The 23,390-nt window shown below is 44.2% G+C and overlaps 1 long non-coding RNA gene across 2 annotated transcripts in view; it reads left to right on the plus strand.

Moving 5' to 3' along the window:
* LOC128351001 (uncharacterized) overlaps positions 1 to 23,390 on the plus strand; it is a 161,081-nt gene that overhangs the window by 116,438 nt on the left and 21,253 nt on the right. The window lies entirely within an intron of this gene.

Below are 23,390 nucleotides of genomic sequence, written 5' to 3' on the forward strand. Positions count from 1 at the left end.
ACTGATAAAGTTTATCACTATCACATTGCTCTGTAAGCCACCAAAATCCTGTAAAATATTAGTTTCCATTGAACATTTCCATTCACAAAGGATATGTGAAACAATTTATTTTTAGAAGTAAAGCGGGAAAGCTGTTAAAACAAATTTCTTAAATGCCCTTTAGCAAATGAAACAGTGGTATCTCACATTTGGCAGTTTAATGTGCAATTCACCCTAACATCTGCTGTATATTAAGGCTGCAATCCTAAGCACACATCTTTGGATGTCAGCCCCATTGATACTGAGATTTAATTCCAAGTAAGATGTTTAGAATCAGCAAACAGAACACTGCTAAAAGAAAATGTTTTAAACAAATGAAAATATTGCATTAGAGCCAATTTACATGTCCTGCCCATGGTTACTGCCAAAAGCCTGCTGTATTGTATAAAGTACAGCCTGGCCTCCAAATTCCTCTTTCCATTTCTTTCCTTGAATTAGGAGAAGGATTGCTGCAGGCATGCATTAAATGCATTTCTGAAGGAGGTGTAAATAATAGTTTTTAATAGACCTGTTTAAATTTACCAGCATCTGCATGAAACCTGAATACAGTAGAAGTTTGACAGGAAACAGTTCTCAATGCAACAGAAAGCCTTTACTCTTCCATGCATGTGTTGGAAGTGCTAGTCTATCAGAGCTTATGCCACAATGCCTTTGTTAGCTTGTAATATGCCAGAGGACATGTTGTATTTCTTGCTGCAAGGAATGTACATGTCTACCTTTGGGGAAAGTCTATCATGTGTGTTACTCTAGATGGAGTCAGCATTTGCACAATTTCTATCTGTTTGGAAAGCGACCATCATTAGACATATATTGAAAAATCCCTCCCTCAACTTGAATAACTATCTACTAGTTTCTAAACTCCCCTTTTTGGGCAAGGTGATAGAGCATGTTGTTGTGGTCCAGCTGCAGAGAGTCTTGGATGACAAGCAGTGAGCCCTTTCTCATGAGCAGTGAGAATGGGCAATCAGTTTTGTGGGCTGAGTTGGTCAGTCTTGGCTCTGTTTTGATTCTAGTTGGAGGGTCAGGTCAAGAGAGTGTCATTGTGGATCTTTTGCTTGGCCACATGACTACTGGTGTGTGGGCTCCCACACAATTTAGTCTTGTCCCTCTTGTTGTTTAATGTCTACATGAAACAACTGGAGGAGATTTTGGCTGTAGTGTCAGCAAGATGCAGATGACACCTATCTCTATCTCACTATGTCATCTGATCTAGGGAGGTGTGGGAGGTTCTGAGCCAAGGTTTGGAAGACATTTTGGGTTGGATGTGAGCAAACAAGCTGATACTTAACCCTGACAAGACAGAGATGATGGTGGTTAGTAGAAGGCCTGAGGGGGTAGGGGAGTTCAGACTGTTTTAGATGTGTTTGCAATCCTTCTGAAGAAGCAGATTCACAAGGTGGGGGGTCTTCCTGGATCTTGTGCTCCTCCTAGACAATCAGGTGGTTGGAATGGCTACAATTGCCTTTGCTCAGTTTTGCTAGTGCACCAGCTGTGCCTTGAGTAGACTGACCTGACCTACATAATCCATGCCTTAGTCACATTGTATTTGGATTATTGCAATATACTCTACATAGGGCTGCCCTTGAACAGTATTCAGAAACTACAGATGGTGCAGAATGTGACTGCCAGATTAATTTCTGGAGCTTGTCTGTCTGCCTGTCTGTTTCCAGATACAATTTAAGGTGCTGGTTATTACTGGCAAAGCCCTAAATGGATTGGGCACCAGGTACCTTAAAGACTGGCTACTCCCAGCTGAATCTACCCAATCTGACTAGGTCAGCTGGGAGGGTTCTGCTCCACATACTGACACTGGCTGAAGTTCAGCTGTCTTCTCAGTTATTCTCCCCAGGCTAAAGAATTTGTTCTTGATTGAGATCTGCATGATTCCTTCTCTCCCAATTTTTTGTAAGAGATTGAAGACTGCCCTTTTAATCTAGGCTTTTGGCCAGGGGGTTGCCCTCTGCTCCCTTTCAGGTTGTAGGACCATGGGACACATTGTCCTGACGTACCATGGACTATACCCCACATCTCCTGTCTTGTTGATCAGCAGCACTGCCTGGGAGACTACATCCCCATGTCTGCAAGGATGCTGGCGCAATGTCCTGAAGTTCCAAGTTGGCCCGGAGTTCTTCGTTCTCACAGCATACATTTGTGCCTATTTTATTGAGGATATTTTTGTTGTGTTTTTTTTTTAAAGTTTGTTTTTAACTTGTTTTTCACCACCCTGGAGTCTTAGGATGAAGGGTGGTATAAAAATATAAAGAATAAACAAACAAACAAACAGAATCCCATAGTCCTGGATACAGAGATTCTGGTGTGTAAACACAGCAAACATTTGTACTAATGAATGCAGTGAAGGCACATAAACTATCTGTGGATTGCTAGCATGATGAACTTCTCAGTGACAATTACAAGTAATATGTCAATTTGCCCTCCGCAGCTGCATTCAAATTGACATGGCAAAAACCTTCAAATATTCTCCCTCCCCCCGATTAATATAGCAGCCTGTTTGGGGTCTACAAGAAGCACGTCGCTCTGTACTTTTGGATCTGCAGGCTTGCAGACTCCATCTTGGTAGGGACTCATGGGAATGTGACTTCCCTTCAACCTCCCGTATATGGCAAACACTCAAGTCAGTCGCTTGGCATGAGCAGCTTGGGGTAGCAATCCCCAGGTTAAAAAAAATAAATAAACACATGACTAGACGGTGCTCCTCATAGATGCTTTTTGTGTAAATACACAAAAGAGGTTGCTTGGCTGGACAGATGCGAGTTAAACTAACTATTTCCTAAGGAATAGTTAAAACATACATTGTTTGGCATTGGCAGTGCTAACTGCCTCTACAGAAACACAGATAAAGCTGTCTCACTCCTCCCCAAAAATCAGCAGCGCTAATGGGCTGATGTAGGTTGGCAGGAACAGGTTGTTAGCCTCTAAAGAAATTCTCATCTTGCAACTGGAGAATCGTTCCGGAGAACAGATTAATTTTAAGTCTGTTCATTCACCCTTAAGTCCAGTTTGCTCAAACCATTACATCCATTGTGTTCCTAGAGCACACCCACCTAGGATTGAATAGGACAACATGTATTATTTTGTCCCCCATGGATGTCACCCTCATCAGCAAAGAGGTGCGGTCCATGTATGGCCCAAGGGCAGGTTTCTGCCTATCGGTATCCCAAACCCCATCAAGCCATGTGCATTTCTCCTGGAACCTGTGTGTACTTGTTCTTGGCATTGGCTATTCCATCTGCCCATGCCTTGTCCCTTGTGCCCATTCCACTTCCAGCCTCCAGTATGGACCTGTGTCCAGGTCCAACCTGTGCACCATGTTTGGTTACTTCAGGGAACTGGTATTTTGAGATCAGAACACCTTTAGACTTTTTCTGGCTTCCTGGCTCACAAATGGCACACTTGCCTCTGCACTCCATATTTCTGCCTGTTCCAGCGGAGGGGTCCCTCAGCACCAGCTGAGCATCAAGAGTGACAGACACCCCACCTGAAGTATTCAGGTATACTAACCAGCCTATGTTCCAAATTCTCTTTTTCCCTTCCCTCCTTGTTCTCTTGAAAGTATAAAGCTGATCTCTAAGACCCTTTCTCTGGCCAGAATTTAGTGGATTTTAATTCGGAATTCAAGCTAAAATGCCTTTTTGTGAAATTCAAATTAGTCTTATTAGTTAATATTGTATTGCTTATTTTGATTAATAAATCTTTCTGCATTCCTCTACCCTTATTACCCTTTTTAATCTGATTTCACCCCATCCCAATCTTCCAGTGTTTGGAACCAGTAAAGCATTTAGAAACATCATCTGCCTTGCAAAAGCAGGGATTTTAGCCAGAAACAGCAACCACAACATGTCATCTTCAGTAAGCGTAGCATCTGCAGTACCCCTCTGGTCTTTCCCCATTTCTCCTAGTGAGGTACTTCCCAGAAAGGGGTGGGGTTGAAGCTTGGCCCCAGGTGGAGAGAGCAAGATGATGAAGTGAGATGTGTGGCACTGAACAGTCTGCTGAACCTCACTCATCTGCCAGTGAAGGTACAAAGATAGTGGGTTATATGACAAGCAAAAATGGGGGTCTACAATCAGTCTATTGTTCACCCACTGCACAGAGGTGAAGTGGGTGTAGATCCTCCAGTGAGAGGCCAGACCAAGAGACGTTTAGTTCAGCAGACCAAGAGAAGTTTAGTTCAACAGGAGTAGGCAGTGAATGAAGCAACTCCCTCCCCTGCAGTCTGAAACTGAGAGGGGGGGGGAGATCATCATGAACCCTGAGGGATGAATCCAAATCCTGCCTGAACTCCTGGAGAGCTGCTGCCAGTCAGAGTAGATAATGCTGCTCTAGATAGACTGAATGGGGCTGTGCGGCCACATTTGGGAGTTAGGTGGCCAGCACTGCATTCGCAGCACATGGAGTAGCTCTCCTTCCCTTTAAGGCAGGGAGAGCTATGCCTGGCCGCTCTGCAAATGTAGCACTGGCCTCGATCTAACTCCTGAACAGGGCCGCACAGCCCCATTTGGGAGCTAGACCACACCCCCGCATCTGACGTCAGGCTGCCATTTGCCTCCCTCCGCTAGTGGCATTGGCACATACACCAGTGACATCAGGAGAGGAGCATTCTTGCTGCGGCTCTGATGTTCAAGCATGTGCACGGCAATTTTCATCTGAACCAACTGTCAGAGAAATGTGGTGAGGGATAACATTTTCCCCAGTGTATAGCTGGCAGAAGCTCTCCTGAGCAAGAGGTTGACCCATGTAGGTACCATGAGACACAATAAGAACATAAGAACAGCCCTGCTGGATCAGACCCAAGGCCCATCTAGCCCAGCATCCAGTTTCACACAGTGGCCCACCAGATGCCATTGGAAGCCTACAGCAGGAGTTGAGGGCATGCCTTCTCTCCTGCTGTTACTCCCCTGGCATACCCACAGAGATGATACCACATTCACAAAGGGAAGCACTGTCACCTCTCTTTTGCTTAGATGGACATAAAAGATTGATACTGTGTGCACCCAGGAATTTTGTGCCCATGACAGCTGACAAGAAACCAAGCAAAAGATGTGATGATCGTGGGTGACTGGCCTGTAGAATGCACTTGACCAGCTCCCAGATTGCTTTCAAGTCAGTCACAGTGTGTCCTTTCAGCTGAAATGCTGAAAAGTGAGATGTTGAAGTATGGATCTTCATTAGTGTGGGATCTGAAGTGTTCATTTTTCTTAGATGAGAATTCACATTCTCAGAGAGTCGTACAGTCACAGAGGATGGCATGCTTGGGATGTGGGAGTCACCACTGCCCACCCCTGGAGTGAAATATTAAACTATTGTGAGTTCTGTGGCCTGCAAAATTTGGGGGTCCAAAGTAGTCCCAATGCAACCAATGGGACTACTTGGGAGTAGGAAGTTCTACCCATGTGCAAAAAACCATGACTCGATGTGGGTTAAGAATCCTAACTCAAGCACAAGCACATAACATCTCATATCAAGAAGAGCTCATGCAAACCACTACAACAGCAGGTATTTGGGCTGCTTTCCTTGTGATGACTCTCTTGGCACTCAAAATGTGAACAAGTAAAATTGGAAGCAAATTCAGAAGCATTTGAGAATTTTCTTACAAAGTCAAATGAGTTTTTTAGGACACATGACATTTCTCAGTGGGGTTCTGCACATTTCTATGATTGGCATTACATTATCACCTGAAATGAAATTTGAAGCAAATTTCAGGGTCCTGTCCAAGTTGAAACATGAGAATTTATTAGGGAAGTCAAGACAACAAAGCAAGAGAAAATTATTAAGGGGTTTATTTATTCGATACTCTGAGGTGGTTCCCACAATCAGTGGGAGCCACCTGGGGAGGGTTAGCAGGGAGAGCTGGCTTAGCCGCACACAAGCAGGCAGTCTGCTCCAAGTGACCAAAGCGGCCGCCCACACGACTACAGGCTCTGTTACGGAGCCGGCGGGGGCTGGGAGGATCGGGGGCCGCTCTGCACCAGGAAGCTCCCGCATGCCCTGTGCGAGCACACAAGGCATGCTGGAGATAACCCCAATCCAGGAAGCTGCTTTTAAGCCTCCAAGTCAGAGGTCTACTCGTGAGTTGCTGCATTGCGGAGCCGTACCCACAGCAACTCACAATCAGAAAGCCCAGGTTAGCAGAGTGCTCGCTCTGCTAACCTGGGCTTAAGGCAGGGGCAATTAAGTGGGTTACATGCTTTGACTAAACCGGGCTCGGCTGCAAGCTTGGTGAGTCTCACGATTTGTGGGAAGTGGGCTAAGCACCCTTAGCCAACTATCCACTGATTGTGAGAATAGCATCTCTAAGTTGCATTTTACATATATAGGTTGGCATTATGCATAGCTTTAAAGCAATGTTTGTCAGACTGTGGGATATATCCCCTACGTGGGGGACAAAGATCCAAGCATGATAGTATCCTGAGGGAAGTGAAATCTTCATCTTACTCCCCACCCCATTCCTTGCTATCGGTCCAGACATGAGTGCTCTGAATACCCCCAGTAGAGAAGCCTCAATTACCTATGAAGGATTTGTAAAGGTGATTGCTCCCCACATCAGCTTCAACAGACAAACCTCACTGGGAAGAACAGCTGCTGTGTTGTCCAGATGATGTTCCCCTGAGCCTGGGTTTAGGAGGGGGTTGGGGGCATTAATTCTTCTTCTAATATGTGTTGGAATGGTGCCCCGACCAACAAAACCTCACACTTATCCTTACATCTCTGCATCCTTGTCTGCAGAACAGATGGTTGGTGCTGGGGTGGGGTGAGGTTTGCCTAGAGCCAGATTTCAGCATGTTAGATTTTAACTTTGCATGCTTAGCAGCTCTGTACCAGCTTCATTTTAGGGAACTGTCAGGAGGCCAGAATGTGGGGCAAAGCCCTTTTACCCAGATTGACTGTTAACTCGGGGATATTGAATCTTACTTTGCTGTTAAGCTTCATTATTTGTAACCACCCACTGCTTTGCTTGCTTATTTTTGATTTACTAAAGGGTTGGGTGGGGGTTCAGTTCATATCAGTTATTCATCTTCTGAACTTTCATTTATTTCCTCTTGGATTCTTTCTCATTGATCAGAATTCCATCTGTCATAAGCACATTTTCATTCTTATTGCAGTCGATATACTTTTTGAAAATTATTAAGGTATTTTTACTCATATTAAACTTGCCCAGTTGGTGGCTAAGAGGATTTGGGGTGGCTGATGGGAATGACAGCAGCCCCCCAGGTCTCAAAGAGGAGACTTTCAAGAAGTGTCCTGTGCATAAGTGGGGTCAAAAGGTAGAACAAGTAAATTTAGAAGTGGGCTTCTAAGTTTGAACAATCCTTATTTAGTTTGAAAAAAACACTCACTTGTGTTTGGAGTTGAAACATATGAAAAATGTCTCCAAAGGTCCTGTGACATTTACCAAGATCTGCATCAGAATACATTCATATCTCTTATGATACATTTTATATCCCGCTGTCCTTGGAAGCAAATACAAGAACACTCATTCAGTGGTTCATAAGGCATATTATCATAGCTTCCTGGATTGTGAAGAATGTCACTTTTAATTAAGAAGTCCAAGAAGAGCAGTAGGTTGCTTCTGGCTCCCTGCTAATTTTTTATCTGCTAAATATGTTACACGGTCATCCAATATTGTATGATTTGTCATCAGGTCTCCTTACAAAGTCCCCCACACTCCTGCAAAAACTTGAAAACCTGTGGATACCCTTTTTTAAGAATATAGATTTCCCTTGTTGTCCTTAAAATGTGAATCAAAGAAAGGTTTCTTTTACAGCAATCTGCCCATTTATTGTATATTAGGATGACAGGAGTGTTTATACTTTTTTTTAGTTCACAGAAAAAGTGTTCTGCCACCGACTGTAGATATACTTTTTGTTTCCATCTTTAGTTAGGTATTTGAAAATTAGTTGTTGGGTTTTTTTTTTATTAGGACTCAAACCAGGTGGAAATGTGCTCATTAGTGCAAATCAAAGACGTTGTGGAAAGCAACTGAAGATTAAGCATTGCTGGGATGGTTCCAAAAAGTGCCTGGTGGCTTCACAGAATCTGAAACAAGCTGTGCATTTTTGATATGCCAGTCAAAGCTCCTTAGTGGATTGGTAAGACTCTGCTGTGACCAGGTGTGGGCGGGGAGAGTATAAGCACAGGAGAATGTCCCTGCTATCCCTGACCCTGCTCTGTCTGCCGTGAGTCGGTAAGCAGGGTGAAAGATGTTTTCTTTCTTTTTGCTTCCCAGATAGCATTTCAATGACATTTTTAGTCATGCATTTCAATGACACTTTTAGTCATCCTGGCTTGAGATTCCAACATGAATGTTTAATGACAGTTTTTCCTAGTGGTGGGATAAGATTCATAAAATTTAAAACAACTGCAATTAGTAAATGTGATACTATAGAGCAGAGGTGACCAATCTATTTGACCAACAAGTTAAGTATGCCCTATTCAGATATCATATTGAACATTCATAGAATGAGTGTACAGTGTACACAGGGAGAGATCTCTTACATTGAACACCGGTACAGTAATACGCTTTCAATTCTGTACCATGCATTTGAACAGTGTCAGATTTAGACATAAGCTAAGTAAGCTACACCTTAGGTCTCACATTATGATGGGCCTCATTCTACAAATAAATGACTAAATTTCAAGTTTTACATAATGCATTTTCATCTAAAGGTATTATTTCTAATGCAAATAGACTTCTTGCAAGGTAATTGTTTCTGTTAGATTATTAGTTTTTCATTGTATCTTGCCAATTAAAAATAAAGCTCCCCCCCCCCGTATTATCATTGTCCTTTTTATCACACACACACGCTAGGGTGCCTTTTAAGCTTGACATGGCTTAGGGACTCAGCATGTCATAATTCAGCTCTACATTTGAGAGGCCTCACCCCAGATTCTCTTTTTAAATAAATGCAGGTACAGTCATTCACACAAAAACATGTACAACATAATGTCTGCATGGAGCTCATGTCATTCTAATTGAGGAAAAATAATACAGTAATTAGCAAACTTCCAGTATTTGATCTTTTCCCCATGTGTGGCAGTAATCTTGTAAAGTTGCAATTATAAAGCAACAAATATACATGTGTGAACACCCCCTGTGAGGTCTTTTAGGATGGTTCTGAATGTAATTCTGTACCTTAACCTGGGAGCATATCAATCATATCCTATACTAGGGGTGTGCGTTGGCATATTTTTTTAAAAATGAACCAAATGGATTTTGTTTGATTCCATTTTCTTTTGTGACACAAATAGAACATGATATGCAATGAAAAATTGTACATATGAATTGTGTGTGTGTGTGTGTGTGTGTGTGTGTGTGTGTGTGAATAACAAAAATGAAATGAACAATATAACTGTTTTCCTTGCACACTCCTATAATATACTTCTGAATAATGCCAAAGGAAGTATATTTCTTCCTGGGTTGTCGGGAATCACCAAGGAGAAGAAATGTGTGGCTGGAATCCACAAATTTGCACATGCCCAGGTGGTTTGGGGCATGTACAAGTGCTTCGGTGCACACCTCAGGATTCTCCCATTTTTTTACTCAGCTACAGCTCCCTATGTTGTCAGGTACTGAAAAACAACTCACATTATAAGAGTACATGTCTGATAGCATGAGCGGCTTTGGTTCAAAGGGTAAAATTTAAAGCTCCATCACTGCTCATGAATATAACCCCGGAATGATGTGGTGTGTTCTACTTCCAGTACCACTGTGCAGGGGCATATCTAGGGGTAGGGCAGGCAGGGCACGTGCCCCGGGCGCCACTTGAAGGGGGCGCCATTTTGTAAATTTTTTTTTTAAATGGCTGCCAAAAAAAATGGCCACCGTGCATGCTCAAATGGCCTCTGTGAGGCTCTAGGTCATGCCAGGCTTTGCAGAGGCCATTTGAGCATGTGCGGTGGCCATTTTGTTTTCAGTGGCCTTTAAAAAAAAAAGATTATTTTTAAAAACGGCCACTGCACATGCTCAAATGGTCCCTGTGAGGCCCTAGAGGCCAGCGGGGTGAGGGGGAATCTTTGCAAACCCCCCCAGCCTTTACGAAGCCCCCCAAAGGGGCTACAGGTAATAATAATAATAATAATAATAATAATATAATATAATATAAGACACTGTACACATATTCAGATTGGCACTATGTACAGAGAATCAGGGCTTGTGAATACTGAACTGACGCTTAAGAGCTAGGATTGTATTCATTTGCTCTTACTTTGCTTCTTGTGAGAAGTGAGTTAAATGTGATGTCTTGCTAATATGGCTATTAATGGTGAGTTTGTCTTTGAATCAGTGTGAAACCCTTAATATTAAGGCCCACTGGGAGTTTCTTGCTCTCTTTCTCTCATTTTAACTGTCTTTCTGAAAGACTAGAATATATTCCAAGCAGTGACACAGTTTACTCTGCATATCCTTTAATTATTTACAGAGTATCTGGGAGAAGTCAAATTCTCCACTGATTTTTAAAACTTATGTAATGGTGATGCTACAATGCATAGTAGAGAATTAGACAGGCACTTCTGTTTAGTTTTCAAAGTACATCTCCATATAGTATTTGGGTATTTCATGAGCCCCCACATACTGAAATTTGTAGTTTTCCAGCATTTTTTTGGTCTGGCTAAGTCCACTGCTAAATAGTTTTTGAAATATTAAAAGATTAACGAGCTTGACTTGTATTTTTCAGCTGATATTATGGTAAAGTTATCTGAAAGATGGGTGTCAGATGGTTGGACAGGGGGCGCAATTTCAGTGTTTGCCCTAGGTGCTATTTTCCCTAGATATGCCTCTGCCACTGTGTTAGTCAATTGTTAAAATAATGACCGGGCTTGAGCAGTCATTTCAGAACTGGAGAAGTAATCTTGCTTACTTACAACCAAAGCAGTGTAATGGTTAGAACTGGAATCCGAGTGGTGGGGCAGAACTATTCCAGTAGACCTCTGGGAGTCTGCACATAGCCTCATGCCACTTTCTCTCTTCCTCTTCTACCCCACCTTTCTCTCATTCTTTTCCTTTCTTCCTCTCTCTTCCATCTTCTTTCCTCCCTTGCCCTGTTACTTAAATTACCTGAAAGCACTACTTTTTACACCAGAATATGCTCAGAGAAAGGTTTGTTTATTTTAGTTTATTTTTAATTTCTTAAAGAAGAAATTCTGAATAACATAATTGGCTCTCGAATTGTATTTGAATAGAATTGTATTCTAATAGAATTTCAAAAATTCATATAGAATTTGAATTGGATTGCCCTTTTAGGGATGGTTCGATTCAAACGTAAAAATAAAAAATAAAATTCAAATAACTCAAATCACCCAGATTCAAGTCAACAAATTCAAATCAATTTGCACAATATCAAGTGCTGTTGAGCTAAATGGGTCCCATGTCTGAGGAAACATGCTAGGATTTGGTTGTTAAAACCCCAATCTGGCCTGGGGAATATTCAACAAAGGAGATGTGTAATATGAATCTCTTTTGTTAGCATCTGTAATTATGGCATGTTTCTGTAGCTTCAAGGTAATGCTGGAACTGATGGCTGCTCAGATCATTTCCAATTCCCAGTGTGTTCTTTCAAAAATTGCATTTGATTTGCTTTCCTCACTTGTAGCCAACATGCTGAGAAAACCTTCATAACAAGGCAATAATTATCTATATTCCTAACTCTATCTGTATTAATACATCTTTCAACTTCGATTCTTTTCTTCCTCTCACCGTTAAGAGTTCTACTTATACTTGTATAATAATTATGTCTGAATTTGAGTGTGTATTCTGGAACGCACGATGCAGATACATTTAGATGAAAGAATGCGGCTTTTATGTTTCCTGTGGTTTCAAATGCTAACTATTAAAGGCAGGCTTGTCAGCCCTAGTAGTAATTTTCAAGGATGAGAAATAAAGTTAGTTATGCTGAATTTGTTCACCATCTGATTTTTACCTTACCTTTTGTCAAGTAGTCTGAGATGACCTTAAAACACTTGGTGCAGAAGAGAGTGATAGGGTTTACCACTTAAATCAAATGGTTCTCTACAGTAAGATTTGTTTCCCTTGAAGTCAGGAGTTTTATTATTAAAAAGGCTCTGCATTGTTATAACCTAAGGGGGAAATGAAATCGATGCTAGATGAAGGCCTTGTTTGTAGGAAACATGCTATTTTATTCTCTCTTAGGCTTTCAAGTTCAAATTAACTGCAGCTTGTTTATTTCTTTGTCTAACAACAAATGCAAAGCTAAAGAGGGAGGGAAGGTTGGAGGAAGGGAATGCTTCCATTACTTATTAAACTAGAAACCTTCAGCTAAGGAATTGGTAGATTAATTACAAATCAACATGTGAAATGCAGCTCCGGCCTTCTGATTTCTGGCCCTTGCTGTATCCAACATTGTCAGGTTACAATGCTGTAGTGACAGTAAAAGCCATGATTAGCAGAATTCACCTTAAGTGTCTTAAAGGTACAGTAGCTCTGAGTTAATGTGTTCACTATGGCCCCTTAGTTCCCGAGCCCACATTTCCATACCCTCTAGCTTCTTTGCATCTCTACTCCTTTCCTTGCAATAACACATAGCCTCTTCTGAACAACAGTCCTGCTGGATCAGGCCCAAGGACTATCTACTCCAGCATCCTGTTTTGCATAGTAGCCCAAAAGCGCAGATGTTAAAATCTCTATCTGACAGTTTGGCATCGCTTGAAGGTGCGGCTGTGCCTGTTGCTGAGGTGCCTGCGCGTCCAGAACCCGGCGGCCCGTTGATTCCGGTGACACCTGAAGCTACAGCGCCGGGCATGCCTGAAGGACCTGATCCGACTGCAGGGATGGGATCTGCGTCCTTAGTCCCAGGTGACCACACCACACCATCACCTCCTGAAGGTACCGACCCGTGGCCTGCATATCCCTGGCCGATACCTTCTTTTGAGGGTTGGGGTGTGAGCCCCTTCTGGTCTCCTCATACACAATCATGGCCCACCGGTCCCCTTCCTGGTCCTCTGGGGCCCTGGCTTGGTATACATGGGGTGGCACGACAGGCCATGGGAGGTCCTCTGGCTTCAGGTCAGTCCAGCATGGGGGCTTCTGCTTCTAGCACTGGCTTTTACCCGATGGGGTGATACCTTCACCCCAGTACTCTCCATATGGGGGTATGGGGCTTCCCCTGGGTGACCATTTGCTTCCTGCTACGAAAGAAAAGTTTTTGAAGGGTGAATACATGGATATGTTTAGCCTTTTATTTCGAGAACCAGAGGTTAAGCATAAACAAGGAGAATCCTGCAAGGACCACACCGTTTCCAAACGTAAGCCAGTGGAAAAAACCTGGAACAACCGGTTGTCTGGGTATACTATTTACATGGGTGTCATCATACAGGCTCAGCCAGCCTGTGGCCTGGCGATAGTCAAGTACCTAGACATAATTCATAGAGCAGTGTCAGATTTCGCAAGATCAGCCTGGCTGCGCTATGATGAAAATTTCCGCATGCATGCAGCTTTGAACCCTGCCCTGCCCTGGGATATCCCTCTCCCTGAAGCCTGGCTCCTTATAATGTCCCCTTCACGCAACGTGGAAGGTGAGCGGTTGGACAGTGGCCATCTGCTGTCGCGGCCTGCAGGACATGCTACGCAGCCCTCCTCGGGCCAGCAGTGGGTTCAACCCCACCTGGTTTGCTGGGAATTTAATCAAGGGGGCCGGTGTTGCAGGAACCCCTGTATATTTAGGCACACCTGCGGTTTGTGTGGTGCCAGACACCCGATTTCTGCCTGCCCACGGGCGAAAGGTTGGGGTGGCAATGCTGGGAGCCGCCAGCCAGGTGGTAGGAAGGGGAATCCTCCCCCCCACTGTGGGAAAAGGGCCCCAGCTCAGTTAAGCTGGACATTTTAGAGGCATGGTTACAGGATTACCCGGATAGAGTGGCAGTTAATTTTTTGAGGATGGGTTTTTTGGAGGGTTTTCGCATAACATCTGATTCTCAGCGGGTAGCCTTCAGGGCTTCGAACCTGAAGTCTGTGGTGGGCATGGAAGTGGTGGTTGAGTAGAAAATAGGAAAGGAGGTGGCAGCAGGGAGAGTGGTAGGTCCCTTTGATCAACCCCCCTTTCCCAACTTGAGGGTGTCCCCACTAGGAGTGGTGCCCAAGAAGGCACCAGGGGAGTTCCACCCTATCCACCACCTCTCTTATCCCAAGGGGTCATCAGTTAATGATGGCATCCCTGATGCCTTGTGTTCAGTGCGCTACACCTCTTTTGATGAGGCGGTCAGGGTGGTTCGCGCTTGTGGCACCGGTGCCCTTTTGGCTAAATGCGACATCGAGTCTGCGTTTCGCCTTTTGCTGGTGCATCCGGCGGATTTCGACGTGCTGGGCTTTTCATTTGCTGGTAAGTTTTATTTTGATAGGGCCCTCCCGATGGGATGCTCAGTATCCTGTTCGGCCTTCGAGGCCTTTAGTACATTTTTGGAATGGGCAATTAGGAAACGCTCAGGTCTCCAGTCCACGGTGCATTTTCTAGATGATTTTCTTTTTATTGGACGGGCTGCTTCTTTTGACTGCCAGCATTTGTTACACTCCTTCGTACAACTGATGCAGGAGTTGGGGGTCCCGCTAACATGGGACAAGACTGAAGGTCCTTCTACTCGGCTGGCGTTTTTAGGAATCGAGTTGGACACTGTAGCCCGCTGTTCCTGCCTCAGAGCAAGCTTGAGGGGCTGCTGGAGCTGGTCAAGGCCATGGGAAGTGCTCATAAAGCTACGCTTAAGGAATTACAGGTTTTGGTGGGGCACCTTAATTTTGCTTGCAGGGTGGTTGCCCCTGGTCGCGCTTTTCTGAGGTTCCTTTGTGGCCTGATGGCCGTGTTGCGGGCTCCCTATCACAGGGTCCGCATTACTCGGGGCATTAAGGAAGACCTGGCAGTTTGGGAGAAATTCTAAGGCAGTTTTAACGGTGTTTCATTTTGGAGGACAGAGCAGCTCTTGGAGGCAGAGCTGCAAGTACATTCAGACACTGCGGGAGGTGTAGGTTTTGGCGTTTATTTCAGGGGCAGGTGGTGCGCAGCTTGTTGCCCGCGTGTTTGGGTGGACTGGGGTGTGACTCGGGACTTGACCTTTTTGGAGCTATTTCCAATTGTGGTGGCTGTGCTCCTCTGGGCAACTCCACAGTGCATTTTTGGTGCAACAACCAGGCTGTAGAACAGGTTGTCAATGCCCAGACCTCTCGATCTGCACGGGTGATGGGCCTCCTGCGGGTTTTTGTGCTCTGGTGCCTCAGCTTCAACATCCTTTTTGTCACCCGGCATCTCTCTGGGCTCCAGAATAACATAGCTGATACCCTGTCTCGTTTCCAGGTGGACAGGTTCAGGGACCTAGTGCCGGATGCTTTGCCAGAACCGGAGCCCATGCCGGATGCCCTGTGGCACCTTGGCAAGTAAGGTGCAAGTAAGGATTGCAGCAAATGTATAGCTTCACGTCAGGAGGAAAGGGGTGTCCTAGAGTGGATTCTGGTGGGTGGTAGTGCTCAAGGGGGGCCAGGAAGCTATCAGAATTATTTGAAATAATCACTTAAAAATCAGCCCTTTGCCCAATTCCTTTCAAATAATGCTGATAGCTTTCTTGCCCACCTTGGGAACTATCACACACCACACTCCGCTCTAGGACACCCCTTTCCTCCTGACGTTCCTCCCCTTTCCTCCCTCCCATTTGCTGCAATCCTCATTATTCCCTATGAGGAATTCAAAAATACTTTTAAAATTCACCCATAATCGGAGGAGTATCTGATTGCCTTGGGGTTTTTTGGGTGGTAGGTACCCCTGGCTGCCTACCACCCACCCCACTTTTGTGCCCCTAGGTGCTCAACAATAGGGGATAATGGGCTGGTTTGGGTCCCATTATACCCTATGAGAAAAATAATTAAAAATATTTTAAATATTCATAAAAAATCGTAGGAGTGTCTGATTGTTATGGAGTTTGGGTGGTTGTTAGCACCCATAGGTGCTCCACAATAGGGCATAATGGGCTGGTTCAAGTCCCATTATACCCTATGAGAATATATATATATATATATATATATATATATATATATATATATATATATATATAATTCATTTAAAAATGCACAAGTGTCTGATTGCTTTGGGGTTTGGGTGGTAGGTACCCATGGGTGCCAGCTACCACCCCACCCACTTTTGGAGGTCCAAACCAGTCCTAACTGGTTTGAATCAAACCACTCCCATTTTGGTTTGAATTAGAACCTGCAGCTCGAACCTGATGGCTGGTTTAGTTCGAATTCAAACCATCGAACCACCCCGGTTTGAATTTGAACCAGTTTGAATTCGAAATGGTTTGCACATCCCTATTTTGAACTAATACTCAAGAGTTCATAAAACATGCACAGGAGCCTACTAACAGATATGAAAGGAGTTTTGCATGGAGTTTAGCGGGGAAGTGCGTGGGGAGGTGTTTGTAATTTCCTTGGAGGACATAGCTTAAAACCTTTTTATTAGCGGACAACTCCAGCTAACATCTAGCTTTCAAGTAAACAAGCCCTATATATTATAAATAGCCAATACAATCAGTTATGAAGGTAGAATCCAGATGGGGAGGAGGGCTTCCCAGTGCATTGCATGGAGTGTTGCATTTTTAACTATCTGCCTAAAGGGCAGCAGTTATGGGTATGTGTTCGGCACAAAGAGCTCCTGGCTCTGAAGGAAAATGTTCGTTCCTTCCAAGGCAATGTAGCTGACCTGGAGACGCTTAGGGAGGCAAAGAGATATATGGATGAGACCTTCAGGAATATGATAGAGGCATCCCACCCCCAGTCTGACAGCTCCTCTGCTGTGATGGAGGACAGGTCTATCATTGTCTACTAGTCCACCTCCAATCTCAGAGGGAAGATGTCTCTAAACACCAGTTGCAGGGGAGTAACAGCAGGAAAGAGGGTGTGCTCTCAACTCTGCCTGCAAGATTCCCAGAGGCATCTGGCTGGCCACTGTGCGAAACAGGATGCTGGACTAGATGGGCCTTGGGCCTGATCCAGCAGGGCTGTTCTTATGTTCTTATATCATGGAGAATGAAGGTCTCCAGGAAGGAGGACATCAGTCTCAGGAAAAAGGGAATGCTACCTTAGAAGGGTGCATCCTTGGGTAGTGCATCCATATCCTCTCGCACAGACGATACTCCTCCAGGGGTTGGAAGCCACCTAGTAGTGGGTGATTCTCTCTTTAGAGGCATAGAGAGATGAGTTTTTGACCCACATATAGGTCATATGGTGACTTGTCTGCCTGGTGCAAAGGTTGAAGACATCATGAAGCACCTAGATAGACGGTTAGGCAGTGCTGGTGAGGAGTCAGCTGTTGTGCAGCATGCCAGCACCAATGATGATGGGACATGCAGTAGGGATGTCCTGGAAGCCAAATTTGGGCTTCTAGGTAGCATATTGAAGACCAGGACAACCAGGATAGCATTCTTTGAAGTGCTACCTGTTCCACAGGCAGGGCCAGTGAGACAGGCAGATGTGAGGGGTCTCAGTATATAGATGAGATGTTGTTGCCGGGAGCAAAGGTTTAGATTTGTTAGGCACTGGGATACATTTTGGGGCAAGCAAGGTATGTACAAAAGGGAAGGTCTCCAAGAACAATGGGAAGGTCTCCTTGAACCAAGATGGAAGCAAACTGCTGGCACTTAAAATAAAAAAGGTCACAAAGCAGCTTTTAAAATGATGCCTGGAGGGTTGCCAACAGGAACTGGGTGGTATCTGGTTTGGCAAGCAAAATCCCCTAAGGGTGCAAATGTTTCAGATAAACTAGAAGGGGACAGAGTACAACTAGGAGTAGAGCAGACTGAAACATATGACAGCTGGTCAAAACGGTCAAGCGCCAGTAAAGGAGATAGCACGTGCCAATGCTATTGGTGTTTATATACCAATGCCAGAAGCATCCGAGTCAAGATGGGCGAGCAGGAGTGCTAGGTTGCTAATGAAAACATAGATATAGTCAGCATAATGGAAACCTGATGGAAGGGTGTGAACCAGTGGGACACTGTTATTCCTGGATACAAAGTCTGCAGAAAGGACAGGGATGGATGGACTGGGACACTGTATATTAAAGAGGAGATAGAATCCAACAAGCTAGAAAACTTAGGCTACAAAACCTAAGGAGGACCTAACTCCTCCACAAAATCATTATGGGTGACAATATGAGGACTGAAAGGAAATGTGTTCCTAGGGATGTGATATTGACCTCCAGATCAAAACACTGAGAGTGACCTGGAGTTGGAGAAGCAAATCAGTGAGGTGTCAAAGAGAGACAAAATTGATCTAGAAGTTGGGGTAAGCAGGAAAGTGGCCAAATCTGCAGATGACACTATACTATTTAGAGTAGAGAAATCCACAACAATTGTGAGGAGCTCCAAAGGTTCTCTCCAAACTGGTGAGTAGGTGAAAAAATGGCAAATGTGGTTCAGTGTAAGCACATGTAGAATGGTGCATATTGGGGCAATAAAACCCAACTTCACATATACACTGATGGGTTCTGAGCTGTCAGTGACTGACCATGAGAGAGATATTGGGGTCATGGTGGACAGCTCGTTGAAAGTATTGACTCAGTGTGTGGCTGCTGTGAAAAAGGCAAATTCCATGCTAGGGATGCTAGGAAGGAGATTGAAAATAAAAATGCTAATGTTATAATGCCCTTAGACAAATCTATAGTATGGCCACATCTGGAGTACAGCACACAGTTCTGGTCACCGGATCCTAAGAATAATATCATAGAACTGTACAAGGGGGTCACCAAGATGATCTTGGGCATGTTCCTTATTAGGCAAGACTACAGCATCTGTCATCCTGGAGAGAATCTATCTATGTGGTCGCTAAGAGTCAACAACAACTTGATGGCACTTAATCAATCAATCAATCACAGCATCTGAGACTTTTTAGTTTGCAAAAGAGATGGTAGTGATGTATAAAATTATGCATGGTAGTGACATGGTAGTGATGTATAAAATTATGCATGGAGGAGAGAAATTGGTCACAGATAATTTCTTCTCCCTCTCTAACAAAACTAGAACCAGGGTCACCCCATGAAACTGAAGGATGGGAAATTTAGGACTAACAAAATGAATACTTTTTCACAGAGCGCATAATCTATGGAATTCTCTGACACTGGATGTGATGATGGCCACTAGATTGGATGGATTTAAAAGGGGCTTAGACAAATTATTGGAGGACAGGTCTAACAATAGCTACTAGTCTGGTGGCTATGGGCCACCTCCAGCCTCAGATGCAATATTCTTCTAAATACCAGTTGCAGAGGAGCAACAGCAAGACAGAGGGCATGCCCTAACCTCTTGCCTGTGGACCTTACAGAGGCATCTGGTGGGCCACTGGACTAGATGGGCCTTGGGCCTGATCCAGCAGGGCTGTTCTTATGTTCTTTTACTGTACTCTTATGTTCAGGCTTGCATCCCTAGTTCTCCTGTTTCCTTTATCTAACCTTACACACCTAAGCACTGTGAGGTAGTTCTCTCACAGAAGTTGGACTACAAACATACTTGTTGGGTTTGTTCCTTAGGCATTTCCATGGTCTCCAACTGCCCTTATATATTAGGGATAGTTCCTTATTTCCTGCCCTTATTTCCTTATATAGTTCCTTATTTCCTGTACTAGGAATCACTGTTTTTATACTATCCTTTTCTTTGTAAGTAATACCTTATTAAAAGTTTGATTGTGTGAATAGCTAGCATTATCCATTCCTCAGAGTTAATATCCTCTCCTGGTTCTCTAGAAGTGAATCGTTTGGGTAGGGACTGACTACATCTGATCCCTAGGCACATGTATGAACATTAGGGAACACTGTTATCCACTGCCTGCTATTTTATATGCTGATGAGACCTCCTGTGAACTGTTGATAACAGAACAGGTTTTCCCCCCTCGTATATTTCAATGTAGGTAATAGATCCAGCCTCATTTGCATGTAACGCTAAACCACAGTTAAATGGTGTAGAGGTTGGAATTTGTGAACATTCGAACGTGTGCAACCACGGTTTCATGGCAAAAATGACCTGCAGTTTGCCTTGCCACACTCCAGTTTGAACCTTTGTTTCGGATTGAGTTTTACCACCCTATCCTGAGAGGTTAGAGTGGTGGTGTTATTTCCAAATGCAGATACCTCCATAACCATAGATTCATGCAGTTTTTGGAAATGTAATCATAGATAGGGTGGCCCAGACCCACGGGGTATCACACCTGCTCCATGCCTGTGTCACTTCTCATTGGCTGCCTCTCCGACCACCATTTTTGATCTAAGGAACAGGGATGCCACCACTTCCCATCGTAAGCTTCCAAGCCTTTCAAATGGGAAAGTCACATAGGGGCATGCCCTCTTCCCACTCTGCCCCTTGTTTCCCCTTCCTGTCAGTCAGGAAAGAAAGGGGACAGAATGGCAAAACATGTACTGTGCTTAGCTCTCTGAAAATGAAGCAATCAAGATCTGTGTTCACAAGCACATGCTGTCACGGTTGCAACATAAACAGGTCAACCCCATTAGATCACTGAGACGGGAACATAAGGACTGAGCGGCAATACATGGGATACAGCTTAAAGAGAAGACACAGGAATCATTGAATAATTCAAGACTATTTTTTGCAGAATGATGTAGGGGAAAGGGGGACCAGCCCCTTCCCCTTGGGTGAATGTGTATGGTCCCTAGGTTTATTCTTGAGAAGGGCAGGGCAGGAGGATCAAAATTGCCTCCAGTGAAAGGAGAGATTCCTCACAGGTGTTGAGGATAGATGCTGCTCCTGAATGCACTATTTACTCATGAGAGTGTAAGGCCATGGGGATATCCCTTCACAACTCATGAGAAGAACCATTTGTGGGGATAGGGGTGTTGGGCAGACTCACGAATAACATGTCATGACATCCCTTCTTCCATGGACCACTCTCTCATGAGAGGCCATGGAGACACATATGTGGGCCAGATGGCAGATATTGCCCAGCCTGGTTCTCCACACAAGCAAGCCATGGGGAAAGGTACCATCTCCCTGTCTTGCTGACTGCTGCAAAGAAGCAGTCAAAGTGTACCCTCTGCCAACCCGCCAACCCATTTGAACATGTCCATCTTTATTTTTGCCAGGAATGACAACCCACTCTCCTGGGGTTGCAGAAAACTGGGGCTCCCTTTGCCCCCAATTCCCTATGGTGGTAGATCTCCACACGGTGCAATGCTGGTACAAATCCAGGAAATTTGAATGAGGGTAAAGATCTGTCCCTGGAATTGGTGTTTCGCAGTCTTCTCACCTGGCTATGCCCGGAGATATGGAGCATCAAACTATCTTTAGGGTGCATTAAAGGCTTCCCTGTAGAGAAGAGGGTCTCTGTGCAAAAGTTTTATCATTAACCAGAGGGGGGGGGCAAGCAAGCAGGGGCCCTTTTAAATAAATTGTTCAACACATGAGTATGCAGTCTGATGGAAGACTGAAGGTTGGTAAGCCACAGGTCCTCCCCTGGTCTCTCATGAGAGTGCTAGTCCCCAAGCCACCATGGGGACAGGAGTCTGGTTTGGTCATGGCCAATGGCTGCTGCCCTGCAGACAGTCTGATGTCTTGCCCACTGTCTGGTGATGCGAATGGTACGGAGCTTGCTAGGATGTGACCTCAGAAGACCAGGAAGAGAAAGGGGCTCCTTTGCCCTGAAAACAGAGGTTGCTGGACCACTGTTGGATGAACAGTTGTGATGTGAATCACAATTTTAAAAATTAACCATGGGCTTGGCAACCTCCGGTTTCACGTTATTAACCACGGGTTTGGCAACCTCTGTTTTCATGTTGTGTGCAAATGCAGCCACCCTTTTGACTTCTAAAGCAGAAGAAGACTTTATTCAAAATGAATGAATATAACATATAGCAGGCAGAGTAGAACCTCTAGCAAGGAAGCCATAAAAGGGGAAAAGACTTCCTTCTGAAATTGGAAGGACTGCCCAAATGAGGAGAACAGAAAGGAACACAAACTCTGGCAAAAGAAATGCCAAGTGGCAATTAGGGAGGCGAAAAGAGAGTTTGAGGAACATTTAGCTAAAAGTATCAAGGGGAATAACAAAAATTTCTGTAAATACATCAGAAGCAGGAAACCTGCCAGGGAGGCGGTTGGACCATTAGACAATGAGGGAGTGAAGAGATTATTAAGGGATTATTATTATTATGGAGGTTGCAGAGCAGCTAAATGAGTTCTTTGTGTCTGTGTTCACGACAGAGGATACTGAGCATATACCTGTTCCTGAACCAGGCTTTTTGGGGATGGAGGCTAATGGGGATGGAGGCTAAAGTACTGAGTCAGATAGAAGTGACGAGAGATGAGGTTCTAAACTGTCTGGAAAAACTGAAAACTAGCAAATCACCAGGGCCGGATGGCATCCATCTAAGAGTCCTTAAAGAACTCAAATGTGAAATTGCCGACCTCCTTGCAAAAATATATAACTTATCCCTACCATCAGACTCTGTACCAGAGCAATAGAAAATGTAACACTGATTTTCAAAAAGGGATCCAGGGGTAATCCGGGAAATTACAAGCTGGTTAGCTTAATGTCGTTTCCTGGCAAATTGATGGAATGCATTCTCAAGGATACAATTCTAAAGCACATAGAAAAACAGGCCTTGCTCAGGGAGAACCATCATGGGTTCTGCAAAGGTAAATCTTGGCCCATGAACCTTTTGGAGTTCTTTGAGAGTGTCAACAAGTGTGTGGATAAATGTGATCCAGTTGACATAGTATACCTGGACATCCAAAAAGCTGATCCCCACCGCCCCATGATAATGAGCTGGTTATCATGTGGGCAGCCAATCCAGCCACCCAGGGCCAGTGGCATTATCATCTGCAGGGAGAGCCCGCTCTCCCTGCCAAACCCTCCTCAGCTCTCCACACTGCTGTTTCCATCCTTGAAATGCTGAAGGGAATGCTGTTGGAGTGCTTGTGAACATTCAGTGTCATAACATAAGCTCAGCCGCTGGCGTCAGAGCCTTCACTGCCACGATACAGATTAATGGCATTTCCAAAGGTATAGTAAAGATTCTGTAAAATACTGGTTTCATTCAGTATTTCATGATGTCTCTGGCCCCAGTCAAGAGATTTCTGTAGCAAACAAAAATAAAACAAACAAACCCTGGCACTTCCATGTTGCAGTAGGTTCCAGCTGAGTCTCATGCTTTGTTTTTCAACTCTAATTGAAGGCCCAAATTTGCATCTGTGTTTTCACCTGAAATCACAATTCTTGATGGGTTTTGTAGTTTTATAGCACAAAGACCAGAGATCAAAAGTTTGTAATCCGAAAGGTTTGCTAAAAAAAAAAAAAAGGCTTAGGTACTTTTTTTCTGCAAGTGCAGGCAATTTAATATAGACAA

The sequence above is a fragment of the Hemicordylus capensis genome, chromosome 3 (genome assembly GCF_027244095.1).
Source record: "Hemicordylus capensis ecotype Gifberg chromosome 3, rHemCap1.1.pri, whole genome shotgun sequence".
Lineage (NCBI taxonomy): Eukaryota > Metazoa > Chordata > Lepidosauria > Squamata > Cordylidae > Hemicordylus > Hemicordylus capensis.